At 40.9% G+C, this 15,258-nt stretch overlaps 1 long non-coding RNA gene across 2 annotated transcripts; it reads left to right on the forward strand.

Annotated features, from left to right (window-relative positions):
• Window positions 1-2,816: 2,816 nt before the first annotated feature.
• On the forward strand, window positions 2,817-11,570 carry LOC133246895 (uncharacterized). 2 transcript variants are annotated; one of them, XR_009736199.1, is made up of 3 exons: window positions 2,817-3,160; window positions 7,524-7,615; window positions 10,099-11,570. It is a non-coding gene; the product is annotated as an uncharacterized LOC133246895 (long non-coding RNA). The 2 variants fall into 2 exon arrangements; XR_009736198.1 differs by having other exon boundaries at window positions 7,524-7,611.
• Window positions 11,571-15,258: the final 3,688 nt, after the last annotated feature.

Here is a 15,258-nt window from a genome sequence, read left to right on the forward strand (position 1 = left end):
CCCTGAACCTCAGTTTCCTCATCACTAAGGTGTTTACGATATTGTTTGCCATTCAGGGTTGCTGAGAGGATTAAAGAAAAGAACAGTGGTTGGTTAGATAAATAACAAATTTGTTCTATTTCTTATTACAGCATTTGCTCCTGTTTGCTATTGTTGCTGTTCAGTTGCTAAGTCATGTCCGACTCTTTGTGACCCCATGGCATGAAGCATGCCAGGCTCCTCTGTTCTCCACCATCTCCCAGAGTTTGCTCAAATTCATTTTCATTGAGTCAGTGATGTTATCTAACCATCTCATCCTCTGTCACCCCCTTCTACTTTTGTCTACAATCTTTTCCAGCATCAGTTCAGTTCAGTTCAGTCACTCAGTCGAGTCCGACTCTTCGTGACCCCATGAACCACAGCACACCAGGCCTCCCTGTCCATCACCAACTCCTGGAGTTTACTCAAACTCATCTCCATTGAGTCGGTGATGCCATCCAACCATCTCATCCTCTGTTGTCTCCTTCTCCTCCCGCCTTTAATCTTTCCCAGTATCAGGGTATTTTCAAATGAGTCAGTTCTTCGCATCAGGTGGCCAAAGTATTGGAGTTTCAGCTTCAACATCATTCCTTCCAATGAACACCCAGGACTGATTTCCTTTAGGATGGACAGGTTGGATCCCCTTGCAGTCCAAGGGACCAAGAGTCTTCTCCAATATCACAGTTCAAAAGCATCAATTCTTCATTGCTCAGCTTTCTTTATAGTCCAACTCACACATCCATACATGACTACTGGAAAAGCAATAGCTTTGACTAGACAGACCCTTGTTGGCAAAGTAATGTCTCTGCTTTTTAATATTCTGTCTAGGTTGGTCATAGCTTTTCTTCCAAGGAGCAAGCATCTTTTAATTTCATGGCTACAGTCACCATCTGCAGTGATTTTGGAGACCAAAAAAATAAAGTCAACCACTGTTTCCACTGTTTCCCCATCTATTTGCCATGAAGTGATGGGACTGGATGCCATGATCTTAGTTTTCTGAATGTTGAGTTTTAAGCCAACTTTTTCACTTTCCTCTTTCACTTTCATCAAGAGGCTCTTTAGTTCTTCTTCACTTTCTGCCATAAGGGTGGTGTTATCTGCATATCTGAGGTTGCTGATATTTCTCCCAGCAATCTTGATTCCAGTTTGTGATTCATCCAGCCCAGCATTTCGCATGATGTACTCTGCATATATGTTAAATAAGCAGGATGACAATATACAGTCTTGACACACTCCTTTCCCAAGTTTGAGTAAGTCTGTTGTTCCATGGCTGGCTCTAACTGATGCTGCTTAACTCGCATACAGGTTTCTGAGGAGGCAGGTAAGGTGGTCTGGTACTCCCATCTCTTTAAGAATTTTCCACAGTTTGTTATGATCCACATAGTCAAAGGCTTTAGCATAGTCAATAAAGCCAAACTGGATATTTTTCTGGAATTCTCTTGCTTTCTCTATGATCCAGTAAATGCTGCAATTTGATCTCTGGCTCCTCTGCCTTTTCTAAACCCAGTTTGTACATCTGGATGGTCTCTGTTCATGTACCGCTAAAGCCTAGCTTGAAGGATTTTGAGCATAATCTTGCTAGCATGTGAGATGAGCACAACTGTATGGTAGTTTGAATATTCTTTGGCATAGCCTGTCTTTTGGATTGGAATGAAAACTGACCTTGTTCCTGTTTGACTACCATGTAACCTGCTAACATTGGGCAACCTTAATTCTTACTCTCTAAAACTTACAAGTATCCCATCACTGCCAAATTCTGTTTCCAGTGCATTTTAAGTACAGCCTCCCTCCCCAGATGCACAGAGAGCTGTCTCACCCAGGGGCTCCTCTGCTCTTCCCAGCAGGCAGCTCCCTCAAAGCAAGAGGTGAGCACATTGTTATGATCCCACCAAGACTTGGCTGGTCTCCACATTCAGCCTGGTGACTCATGTCCTTTTGAGTTGCTGAATGAATTTAAAGTATTGCCAAGGAATTTTGCAATTCACATTAGGTAGATGCAGAAATTATAGAATCACTTTCCTCAAATTAGTAACAACAGATATTTATGCCCACAAGAATGAGGACAACTTGGAAAACAGCATAGCCAAGTTTTCTTCATACTTCAAAGCAGATCCCAAAACAACAGTATCATTTTATCACTTTCTCAGTTCAGTTCAGTTCAGTTACTCAGTCATGTCTGACTCTTTGCAACCCTGTGGACTGCAGCACGTCAGGCTTACCTGTTCATCACCAACTCCCAGAGCTCACTCAAATTCATATCCATGGAGTTGATGATGCCATCCAACCATCTCATCCTCTGCCATCTTCTTCTCCTTTTGCCTTCAGTCTTTCCCAGCACCAAGAACTTTTCCAATGAGTCAGCTCTTCACATCACGTGACCAAGGTACTGGAGCTTCAGCATCAGTCCTTCCAATGAATATTCAGATTCATTTCCTTTAGGATTGACTGGTTTGATCTCTGTGCAGTCCAAAGGACTCTCAAGAGTCTTCTCCAACTCCACAGTTCTAAAGCATCAATTCTTCAGTGCTCAGCTTTCTTTATGGTTCAATTCTCACATCCATAACCATGACTACTGGAAAAACCATAGCTTTGACTAGACAGACCTTTGTAGGTGTCTCTGCTTTTTAATACACTGTCTAGATTTGTCATAGTTTTTTTCCCAAGGAGCAAGCATCTTTTAATTTTGTGGCTGCAGTCACCATCTGCAGTGATTTTGAAGCCCAAGAAAATAAATTCTGTCACTGTTTCCATTGTTTCCCCATCTATTTGCCAGGAAGTGATGGAACCGGATGCCATGGTCTTGGTTTTTTTTTAATGTTGAGTTTCAAGTCAGTTTTTTCACTCTCCTCTTTCACTTTCATCAAGAAGCTCTTTAGTTCTTCTTTGCTTTCTGCCATGAGTGGCGTCATCTGCATATCTGAGGTTATTGATATTTCTCCCAGCAAACTTGATTTCAGCTTGTGTTTCATCTAGCCTGGCATCTCGCATGATGTACTCTGCATGTAAGTTAAATAAGCAGGTGACAATACAGATGACAAGGAGCCTTGATGTACTCCTATCCAAATTTGGAACCAGTCCGTTGTTTGATGTCCTGTTCTAACTGCTGCTTTCTTGACCTGCATACAGGTTTCTCAGGAGGCAGGTAAGGTGGTTTGGTATTCCCATCTCTTTAAGAATTTCCCACAGTTTGTTGTATATTTCTATACAGTACTACGTTATCACCTTTTAGTGCATAGAAATATAAAAATGCATAAAAACAAAAATCCCATCCCATGCAGAGGGTCCAAACTCAAGGCATTAACAAATATTTTATAAACTTTTTAAAAATATAAGCAGTGAACTAACGCTTATGAAACTGAAAACACTGATGAATGATTACATTACTCAGTTAATTCACTTTAGATACTCTTTTAAACCTTTCAAAAGACATTTGCCTCACCTTGTCAACAAAATTGATTGCTTTATCTCTTTTTGCTGTGTCTCTGACAATTTTCTTATATTTAGCTTTCAATTTATTATATTTTTTCTTCAGTTGTCAGCCAGATAATTAAGCCATGTACTGAGTTACTAGGTCAATAACTATTTTACAATCGTATGAAGCTTATTTGGTTATTTTTTAATGTTTTTTGGTATTCTATTTAAACTTGCATTGATGCTTGGACTATAATTGCATAAACTGCATAATTTTTCATGGCTGCCATACAAACAAAAGAGCATATCTAATTTTTAGTCTATTTTGATTTAATATTTTAGCACTTCAAGTAAAATATGGTACAACCATATAGATTTGTTTGCTTTCTTCCTTTTATGTTATAGCTGTCATATGCTTTATATCTATATACATTGATAATTCCACCACAGTTATAATTTTTGCTCTCAACTGTTGTAATTTGAAGAACTTGAGGACAGCCTTAAATTTCCCCAGATATTTGCTATTTTGATTGTTCTTTCATTCCTCAAGTTCTAAGTTTCCCTGCAGTATCATTTCCCCTCAGCCTAATTAACTTCCTTTAGTATTTCTTTTAGACCAGATTTGCTGGTAATAAACTCTTAGTTTTCTAATAGTTTCCTTCTTTTCTAAGAGTTTCTTCCTTCTTGACATATTTTTACTGAACACAGAACTCTGGATTGGCAGTATTCTTTTTTTTTTTAGCACTTTAAATATATAGTTCCACAGTTTTCTGACCTTCATGACCTAAGAGAAATCTTTGGCTATTCAAATTGTTGTCTCTTTGCACAGAATGTATTATTTCAAGATTTATTTTTTCCTATTTTGGGTTTGCAGCAATTTGATTATGATATATCTGGGCTCATTTTTCTTTGTGTGTATCCTGTTTGGGTTTTGCTGAACTTCTTAAATCTGTAAATTTCTGTCTCTCAAATTTGGGATGATTTCAGTAATTATTTCTTCAATATTTTTTTTTTCTGTACCAATCTCTTTCCTTTCCTTCTGGAACTCAAATGATGAAAATGTTAGACATATTACTATTGTCTCCAAAGTCCCTATGCCTCTGTTCATTTTTAGGTTATTTTTCTTTTCTTTTTTTTTGTTTTAATATGTGTTTGTTTGTTTGTTTGTTTGCTGTGTTGTTAAGATTGGAAGGGTTTCCCTGTTGGCTCAGCAGCAAAGAATTCACCTGCCAAGCAGGAGACATGGGTTCTATTTTTGAATCAGAAAGATAACCTGGAAAAGGAAATGACAACCCACTCCAGGAAATCCCATGGACAGAGGAATCTGGTGAGAAACAGTCCATGGGGTCACAAAAGAGTTGAACACAACTCAGTACCCAAACAATGACAACAACTAAGATTGAACAATTACTATTGATCTACCTTTTAAGTTCACTGACTGGTCATCTGCATTCTGCTGCTGAGATAATCCATGGATTCTTTTCTAATTTCTGATATTGTACTTCAGTTCTAATATTTCTACATGGTTCTATTTTATAGTTTCTTATTTCTCAGCATAAAACTTCTATCTTTCCATTCATTGAGTGCTTATATCTTGATATGAAGCATAGTAATAGCTGAGTTAAGAGTCTTTGCTCTCTAAACTCTGGGTCATCTTGGGATTTTGTGTTTATTGTCTTTTTCCCTTAAAAATTGGTCACATTTTCCTGGGATCTTTTTTGTTTTTGGCATTAGGGTAATTTTTAACTTTATGTTGGACGTTATGAGTTTTGTTGTAAAACATTAGGTCCTGCTAAAGTCTTGGAGAACTTGTTTGTTTTACAGACAATCAACTCGGTTAGGTCTAGAACACAAGTCTGTCTCACTCTCCCTGGGCAGTGGCTCCGCTACGAGTTCAGGTTTCAAAGCTGCTGCCATACTGTTTTAGGTACCCGGCCCATGCTTGCCCAGGTCCAGCATGAGCCTGGAATTAGTTCTGGTTCAAAGACATAATTAGGGGTCCCTTTCTTCAGCTCTCTCCTCTGACATTCTCCACATCCTCTGTGGTATCCCTTTTTCAGAACTGGCCAGAAAGATCTCATCTTAGTGTTTAACATGGAACTTGTTCAATGTTATATAGCAGCCCAAACAGGAGAGGAGCAGATGGAGAATGGATACATGCATATATATGACTGTCCCTTTTGCTGTTCACTCGAAACTATTACAACATTGTTAATCACCTACGTGTATGTGTTAGTTGTGTACAACTCTGTGATCCCATGGAGCATAACCTACCAGGCTCCTCTGTCCATGGAAGTCTCCAGGCAAGAATACTAGAGTGGAGTGGCACTCCCTTCTCCAGGGGATCTTCCCAACCCACAGATCAAACCCAAGTCTCCTGCATTACAGATGGATTCTTTAACACTGAGTCTCCTGTAAAGTATAATCAGCTATACTCCAATATAGAATAAAAAGTTTAAAATTTAAAAAAAAGTAGCTACAGTTCTGCAATTGGGGATCTCAATGCAAGATGGAGAACTTGAGAGGAAAAAAATCACAAATTTACTTCTGTATAGGTCACTCCTTCAAACTTTGACTCCTTTCCCCAATCTGTCTGCTTCTGCTAAATTTCCAGGGTTCTCAGGTGCTTGTTTGTCATGCTTTGTCCAGAGTGTCAACTGTTACCACTAAGAAAGAAACAGGTAATCCCATCCTGGCCAGCAGCAGAATTCAACTATTTATTTGGTTGTTGATTTTTTTGTTTTTTTCCAAGTTTTCTTATATATTTTTCATTTTATCTTATTCTTTTCTCATAGCTTTTATCTCTTTTTATCTAATTATTTGAAACAAAATTGTTTTATTGTCTCTATCTTAAGTTACTGCCTATGATGGATTCTTACCTTATAATTTTCTATTGTGAGCTCATCTTGAGTCCAAATCTTTGGATTCCTTTGCAACCTGGGCTGTGAAAGCAGTCATTCAGAGTGGCTTTGTATTTGCTTCTCCCGATGTCCCTGGTAATTCACTAGCCAGAGATGAATGCATATGACATTTCTTAGTAGCATGATTTTTAGTCCACAAATATGGTATAATTTGGATGTTAATTTGTCAAGGACATTTTTTGTTTCCAGCAAGAGCTCAGGCAAAAAACAAAACAAAACAAAACAATCTTTCTTGGCACCTGCCTGGGCCAAGAAGCTGTTTGTCTAGTTTTTTTTCCACAAGGATGCAGCCAATTAGCAGAGCAATAAAATGGCTGAAAATATATTTGAAAGTAGTGAGCGATTAACATCCTCTTTAACCCAAAGCAGCTGAGCCCCAATAAGCCTCCTTTACTCCTTTAGGCAAGTCTCAGAAGCAGCTTTTGTTACTACCTTTCTGCATTTGCCACCCCCAGTCTGTCACTTTCGTGTTCTCTTTCCTCATACCAGCCATGGAGTAATTTCCTCTTACTCTACTCACTTCACAGTGTCATTGTGAATTATGACGTTCAGAGTCTCAACAGTCACCTAATCCCCAAACCAACAGGAAAAGATAAACTTGAACTCAAAGGAAACAATGTTTTTAAGGCTGTCTGCTGTCTCAGTGATGGGGACCACCCTGAAGGACAGTCCAGACGGAAAAAAATATGCAAATCCAAATTACAGTGCACACATTAATATCTATACTTTCTCTAATGCATATAGATGTAATCGACCTTTGATTACTGAACAAAGTATAAGTTGTGCTGCAATTTCTTTAGATCTTTGATGACTGGGAATTACTACTGGGAGACAATTTTCCTTGAATCTCAATATTTCTGCACTTCTCGTTTGCACAGATATTGACTTCCCTTTGTTTTGAAATATTTTTTCAAGCATACTCATATAGCAAACAGCCTTAAAATATGGATATATCTTCCTCAAGAGCAAAGATCAGGTTTACTTACAGCCTTGAAAGATAGAGATAGTGTTTCCCCATGAAGCAAAGGGCAGGCATGCTTACTGTCCAGTTTATAATAAAGAAAATGCCTCTCCCTGAAGCAAAGATCAAGCATATTGACTGCATATGACACCAGATGCAAGTTCCCTAACAAACCCTGTTCTTTTCCTATAACAAACTCACTGTGTTTACAGGTATTGTCTGCGCTCTTCAAGACATCCCATGAGAACTACGACCTAGGAACTGGTGTAAAATGCTGATTCTCCAGCTCCTGCTATTGCTGTGAGTGAGTAACATACGTCCTTTGCCTCTGACTCAGTCTCAACTCTACTGCATCCTTGAAACTATTGCAGGCTAGCCTGTCAGCTTGCAATTAAAGTAAAACCTTGGACCTTCAGAATCTGTAAGCAACTATATAATGTCTGTCTTTGCCTGCCCAATGCTTCCATGGTATTTATTTCTCCAAGAGTGAGATGGTTGCCTTGTAACCACATAGCAACTGGGCAAGTGCCAATTTACAAATCCTCTCAGGGTTCTATCCCAGAGCTGTATTTCTTAATACAAGCACATAGGTGGCAAAAGTGGTCACTAGCTTCTTTGTTTCATCCTCAGTTGCACATATTTCTCTTTGGTATGCACACACTCACATACCCCAACAGCTGCAAGGAGAAGCAAACACACACACATTATATTCTATGGCTACTGTATGCCTCTATGCTAAATCTGTACAAAGGAATTAAAAAATCCCACTTGAGATTAAGGATGTAAAAACCCCAAGTAAATATAAAGTTTTATTATTACTACAGGAGCTAAGGTTAGCCACCCCTGAGCTACTTATTAGAATTTCCTCATTCCTGAACAGAGCTTTAGTTAAAAGTAAATCTGTGAGCACTCAGCTAAAATATTTGTTAGAGATCAGCAAACAGAAGTTTGTTTTCTCTGTCAAAAAGTTAAAAGGGCCCAGAGACCATGTTTAATCTGTAGATAAAAAGTATCACTGTGTCTCTTTCTCTGTTTTCGTTGTATATCCCTGACAATTTGGTGACGAAGTTGTTAGATTCCAGAATGACTCTTGATTGAGTACACTTGCTCTAGCAAATGCATATTAACTTAATGAATAGGAAATGGGGTACTTAAATTCCCTAGCTATCTTATTTTTCTTTTGTATGATTTACATGGTATCATAGTCTGTTCCAGTTACTATGGATGCATAACAAATTACCCCCAAATTTAGTGGCACAGAACAGTAATGAGTCATGCTCACTGATACTGCGGGTCAGGAATTTGGATGGGACACAGTAGGAGCAGCTGGGCTCTGCTCTCTGGAGCTGCCGACGGAAGATTCAAAGGCTAGGAACCTGAATGGTCAGAAAGCTCTTTCACCGATGTCTGGTGTTTGGTGATGACTGTCTACAGGGGGCCGTGTTTGCTCTCCATGTTGACCTCTGCATGTGAGTTGGTCTGTGCTTCCTTACAGCACGATAGCTGTGTTCTAAAGGCAAATAGCCTAAGAAAGGGAACAGGTGGACACTGAATCATTTTTATGACCAAGCCTTGGAAGTCACATAGCATCACTCCTGCCATATCCATTGACCAGAGAACTCAGGTCGGCCCAGAGTCAAACAGTGAATATAGACCTCAACTTTTAGTGGGAGAATGTCAGTCACATTTAAGAAACACGTGTGGGATTGGGGTATGTATACTGGTGTGGTCATCTTTGGAAAATATAATCTGCCACAGTATGTATTTGTGGAGAATTCTCACAATAATCCTAGAAAACACATGCTTTCATATTCTTCATCTTATAGACGGAAAATGGATTTTAGGCAAGTTAAGCAACTTGGCCAAGATAACCACCACTGGTGAACCAATCAATACCCACCCTTAACACATGTAGTGCCCAAACACTTGATCATACAACCATGAGCAAACTTACCCATATTCAGGTTTTGCTTAGCCAAAAAATTCCTCCTCCATTAACCAGAGACTATGTGATCTGTACCTAGAGCCACTGTCCTCAGGATTCTGTTGACATTTCCAGCTGATCTGGCCATTATCTCCCAAGTGTGTGAGATCTGGCACATGACCTGCCCTTTTAAAGTTCTTACTTCAACTGCTTCTGGGATTGTACTGGCCTGGCAGAGAAGCACCGAAGGGCTCATTGAGCATAGTGGGCAACATAAATAAGTTTTGTAGGCAGATAAATAGTGATTTAAATCCTGGCTTTAAAACTTTTCATTTTAATACAGTAAGCACATTATTTAACTGCTAAGCCTCAGTTTCTTAATTATTGAAATGGAGACAATAGCATGCTTCTAGAACGCGGTGTGCTATGTGCTCAGTCACTCAGTCGTGTCTGACTCTTTGTGACACCAGGAACCGTAGCCTCCCAGGCTCCTCCATCCATAGGATTTCCCAGGCAAGAATACTGAAGTGGATTGCTGTTTCCTCCTCCAGGGGATCTTCCCAATTCAGGGACTGAGGCAATGGCACCCCACTCCAGTACTCTTGTCTGGAAAATCCCATGGATGGAGGAGCCTGGTGGGCTGCTGTCTATGGGGTCGCACAGAGTCGGACACGACTGAAGCGACTTAGCAGCAGCAGCAGCATTGGCAGGTAGATTCTTTACCACTGCACCAGCTGGGAAGCCTGGTACAGAAGGGGTATATTAATAGAAATGCTGTACAAAAGTATACCATTGATATATGACTCTACGTTTTTACACAGCATCCCAGGAACTTTGGTCTAATTATAACTACGTGTTTTCAGGTGGTGCCACGTGAACTCTTACAAGTGCCTCACCATGGATGACCCCCTCAGCTTCCTCTTCTGATCCAGAGCTGCCCTCCATCCCCACTTTGGCAGATGGCCTCAAGAAGTCGCCCAAGGGCAATGCCTCATCACTACTTCAGTTACAGGTGCTCCCTCAGGAGAAGGCTGCCTTCTAATTAGACAGCAGCAGCAATTCTTCAAGATGCCTGAAAGTGCAAGTCAGTTGTATCCAGCTCTTTGCAACCCCATGGACTATACAGCCCATGGAATTCTCCAGGACAGAGTACTGGAGTGGGTAGCCTTTCCCTTCTCCAAGGGATCTTCCCAACCCAGGAGTCGAACCCAGGTAGATTCTTCACCAGCTGAGCCACAAGGGAAGCCCAGGAGTACTGGAGTGGGTAGCCTATCCCTTCTCCAGCAGGTCTTCCCAACCCAGGAATCGAACTGGGGTCTCCTGCATTGCAGGCGGATTCTTTACCACCTGAGCTATCAGGGAAGCCCAAGATGGCCGGGAGGAACACTATTCAAGTCTATTACTGGAAGGAATGCCCACTCCACCATTTCACTTGGGTCACAGAGAAAAACAGTTTCTTCTGCTTTTGCTAGTATTTTCTCCCAAGAACTTGTACCAACTGTCTTTGAAGCCAGGACAGAATCAACGCCCTTTCAGCCCACTACCATAACCATTCCTCATCCCTCAAACATCCCTTCCTCATTCTTCAGCCAAAAGCAAAAGCACATCTAACTTATGCAAGGCCCTTCCTCCCAGATCCATCCACAGCTTTACAGATTCTCTCGACCCTCAATAGTCATGCTACCCTTTACCTGCTCAACTCTCTTCTGCACTTCCTCCTTGGATCTTGTATCTCAGTCAGCCTCTCTCATCTTGTGCCTTTTTCCCTTTGTCCTTTGCATTTGTAAATCATGGTATATCAGAGTGGGGGTGAGCTTCAGTTAGCTGCATTCTGTAAGGGGAGCTGTTAGCCTGGTTGGGTCACACTGTGTACCCAAATTTATTATTTAGACACTCCCAGTGAAGCAACAGACGTAACATTATCAGGAGGGGTCTTTAACTGCAGATTTCATTTAAAAATTAAATAAAAAGGAATGCATTGAGAATCACTCAAATCCCATAGTGGAAAAAAAACTATAAACAATTCATATTCAAATACCTTAAACTGAATGTTATGTGCAGTTTAATGTATATTTAATTCAGTGTAGGGCTGATGTTAATTTACAATCCCTCATCACTAAGAAATTTTTCATAATCCATGTCCAGGTGTGGCTGAGGGGAGTATCTCTGCTGTGGTCCTATTTACAAGTCCTTCCTCTTTCGGATCCAACTCTTACACTGCTTGACGCTGAACCCCTCTCTGTATGTGTCTGTGTCTCTCCCTCTGGGTTAAAACGGCCACTCTCCTGTGTCAAGACACTCTCCTGTGTTAAATAAAGTCAATTATTTAATGCTATCTCTCTATCTGTAATTACTCAAAGCTCACCTTTAATTCAAAGTCCTCATCAACTCTATTTTTCAGAGTATGTTCTTCCTCTAAGTGTATTCTACAAACTGCCATCTCTGGCTGCCTGCTGCCATAAATAGCACTCAGTCTCTACATCCTGTGCCACCGCAAAGAGAAGTGTTGTATAGCCCCAGGCATTTTGGTGGGAAGGGAGCTACTTCCAGTTTGGATAGAACAAGAAAAGCTTCCCTTGTTGCCCAGATCACTGATACTTCCTGTGTTTCCATGGCAAACTTCCCTCCCTGGATGCAGCTGCTTGGGAGGGTTAGGAAGAGAAGAACTATTAACCATTTTGTTCCCACTATGTACATTTTATGCTTTCTATTTTCCCTGCAGCCTACATTTCACTTTCGGTCCTTGTTCCCTTTTTAAGCACCCCTCCCCTCATCTCCACACACAAACATACACTTTTTTTCAGTTCTTTCAATCTGTGGGGTTAACCCCACAGAAAACCTCTGTTTTGGGCACTAAAATATTGGATTCATAGCACTACCACTAGAAAAGCATTTTTTTTAAAATAATTCCTCCATTTTTAGAATGAGTAGGCCCTTGAACCTCAACCCAGGGCTGTCAGTCACTCCAAGAAGTCACCTGCAGCTATAAAACCCAAAGCATATAATGGGGATAGTATTTTTGGCATTTTGAATACACTTTCCCCCTTAAATTATGTTCCTCTGCAGCTCTGACATACCAGCCAAGCCAAAGGCTTACTGCTGCAAGGAATAAGAGGCCATTGATCATCTTTGGGTCATAAATCTGACGTTTACAAATCCACTTCAAGACAACAGTCATGAAAGCCAACCTTTGGGAAGAGAGGGAAAAAAGAAAGGAAAGAAAACCACTCCAAGTTGTCCTGACCTCATTTAACACAGCAAGAGCCAGACCTGGCCCATGAGTGGCAGGTCTAACATGTGCCTGGGGTATAGGAGCCTGCACATGGGACTGAACATCACAGCCTCCTCCGCACCCCACGCCCGCCCCTCCCCCAAAATGGGGGTGGGAGCCTAGAATGAGGTGTATGCAAATAGGAGGTGCTTTTGCCTCCTTTCTCATTTGGGACTCAGAGCAAGTTGTCACAGAATAGCTGCATCCGGGGAACACTATTTGAATGGTGTGAGTATGTGGGGAAGGCGGAGGTGGGGCGCCGGAAGGAAAGCTCAGTTTAGCCCCTTGGAGTCGCCCTCAGCCCTCATACGACCTCAAGACCATCCAGAAGTTTCCACATGCCCTGAGAAAGGAAACAGGCTACATCTGATGATACTGGGTGGAGAATTTACCAGAGGGTTACTGTAAGGGCCTCAGGGGAGCTGCTAGGCTAGAGGGTCAGGTGGGAGAGACAAGAATGGACAGGACACCAAATCAGCAGAGAGGACAGTCAAGCCCCTACTGAATCATGAGATTACAGAGCATGTGTCCACCAGCTGCCAACTTCAGCTGTTGAACAGCAGTCACCAGGCATAAAAAGGACCTTGCTGCAGAGAACAGAGGAGCCAGGGCAGCACAGATGGTCTGAGGTCCCTCTTTCCCATGGCCATGAGGTCAGTAGATCTTCTTCTTGCTATATACTGAGAAGCCATCTCAAAAAAGGAAGAGAAGAAAAGTTTAAATTCTGAATGATTACTGCAAAATTACTGTTACCCATATTTGCCAAATGGACTACATTTTACTATTTTTCCCTTGTAGTGGCAGCTCCTTAAGATGTCTCCCTATTTCCTGCCTTGAATAATTCACTGTGCTTGCGTATTCTTTGGACCTAATGACTTTCTTCTCACATGCAATACAGCAGAAATGTTGGGTTGGAACTTCAAAGATCTGATTTAAAAGAGACTCTGGTTTCCAGTTTGCTCGCTTTTCTTCTCACCTTTGCTTGTTCTAACGAAACAAGCTACCATGCTGTAAGCTGCACAATGGAGAGGTCCATGTGATGAGGATCTAAGGGAAGCTTCTGAACAATAGCTAAGAAAAAGCTGAGGACCTCTGTCCTACAACTCATGAGGAACTAAATCCTGCCACCTGACATGGATGAGCTTGAAAGATTATCCCTCAGTCTAGATGTCAGATGAAACTCAAGGAAAGTAACCAATTCATCTCAGTTTTCCCAAGACTTTCCCAGTATGAGCAATGAAGTCCCACATCCCAGGAAACCACTCAGTCTTGAGCAACCCCATACAGTTGGTCATCCTAGAACTAGCCCTAGATGACACCTTGAATGCAGCCTTCTAAACGACCCTGAACCAGATGACCAAGCAAAGTCACACCCAGATTAATGACCTAGAAGTCATGAGATAATAAATATTTATTGTTTTAAACTGCAGCCCTTGAGGGTAATTTTTTATACAGCAAATGATAATGATACATTCTTTATTGCCCAACAGATTAAAAATTCAAGAGAAAGCTCAGATAAGCTACAGAAAAATACAGAAGTTACATTTTTCCTTGTGTATCTGCATGAGCATGCATGCTCAGTCACTTCAGTCATGTCCAACTCTTTGAGACACTATGGATAGAGCCCGCCAGTCTGCTCTGTTCATGGGATTCTCCAGGCAGGAATACTGGAGTGGGTTGCCATGCCCTCCTCCAGGAAATCTTCCTGACCCAGGAATGCATCTCCTGCAAGGCAGGTGGATTCTGTACCACTGAGCCAGCCACTGAGGAAGTCCATATCTTCATGTAGTATGAGTTGTAATAGCAACTCACTATATATGTACTATACTTCTAAACAATTGATTCCAGGAGCACAGTTTTCAGAAAGAATGAAGAACTAGGTATGCCCCTTATCTTCAAGTTTAAAGGCAGATTAAGAAATCCAGGTACAATCACCTGACAGATCAAAAATTGCTATCACAGACTTAGTTTCCTCTCTAGACAATCTATATGTAGGTTAAACAAAATTTGCAGTTCATGCAATAAATCTACCTTGTAGATTTCTCCTTATCTCAGGAAGCAAGTATATCATCAAGCCAATATTGAATGTGAGTGGGAACTCTTCAAATTTTCTCCTACCACAGAAAAGTTGGCTTCATTTAACCAATCTACTACACAAAGATCAGCTCTATACCATGCAGACTGGCATTTAACAGATGCTACTTCATGATTATGAGGCATATAATATAGTATATTAAATCCTGAATATTTTCAGTGATAAGGCTCTATCACAGGCAGTGGCTGAATAGTTAGTTTTGGGAGTGGAAAAATATGCCATGGAGGCCAAAATAAATGCTCCAGTTTCAGTTGAGATAAAAAACAACAATAGCCATGGCCATAAATATTTGTAGAGTGTTTCACAGCTCAGAAAGATTTACACACATTTTAAATCAAAGATTCTTATGCTTCAGCTCTGAAAGACACCTAGGGCTGAAAAAATTCAGTTCATTCTCATTTGATAAGAAAAACTGAAGTTATAAAGATTTAAATGATTTTTCCAAAGTTGCAGATGGGGATTCAAACCTAGACATCTCTCAATGGCAAGTGCTACTCACTCTCTTCCCCCCGCACACGCAGCCGAGAGACAGTGGAGATATGAAATATCCAGTTTCCCAGTTTCACTGGGAAATGATCTAGGAAGCCCTGTGGAAGGCAGAGAGGATCTATAAAGTATATTTATGGAAATAGCAAAACAGTCATGCATCACTGTCGG

Source organism: Bos javanicus, chromosome 1 (assembly GCF_032452875.1).
Source record: "Bos javanicus breed banteng chromosome 1, ARS-OSU_banteng_1.0, whole genome shotgun sequence".
In the NCBI taxonomy this organism is placed as follows: Eukaryota; Metazoa; Chordata; class Mammalia; order Artiodactyla; family Bovidae; genus Bos; species Bos javanicus.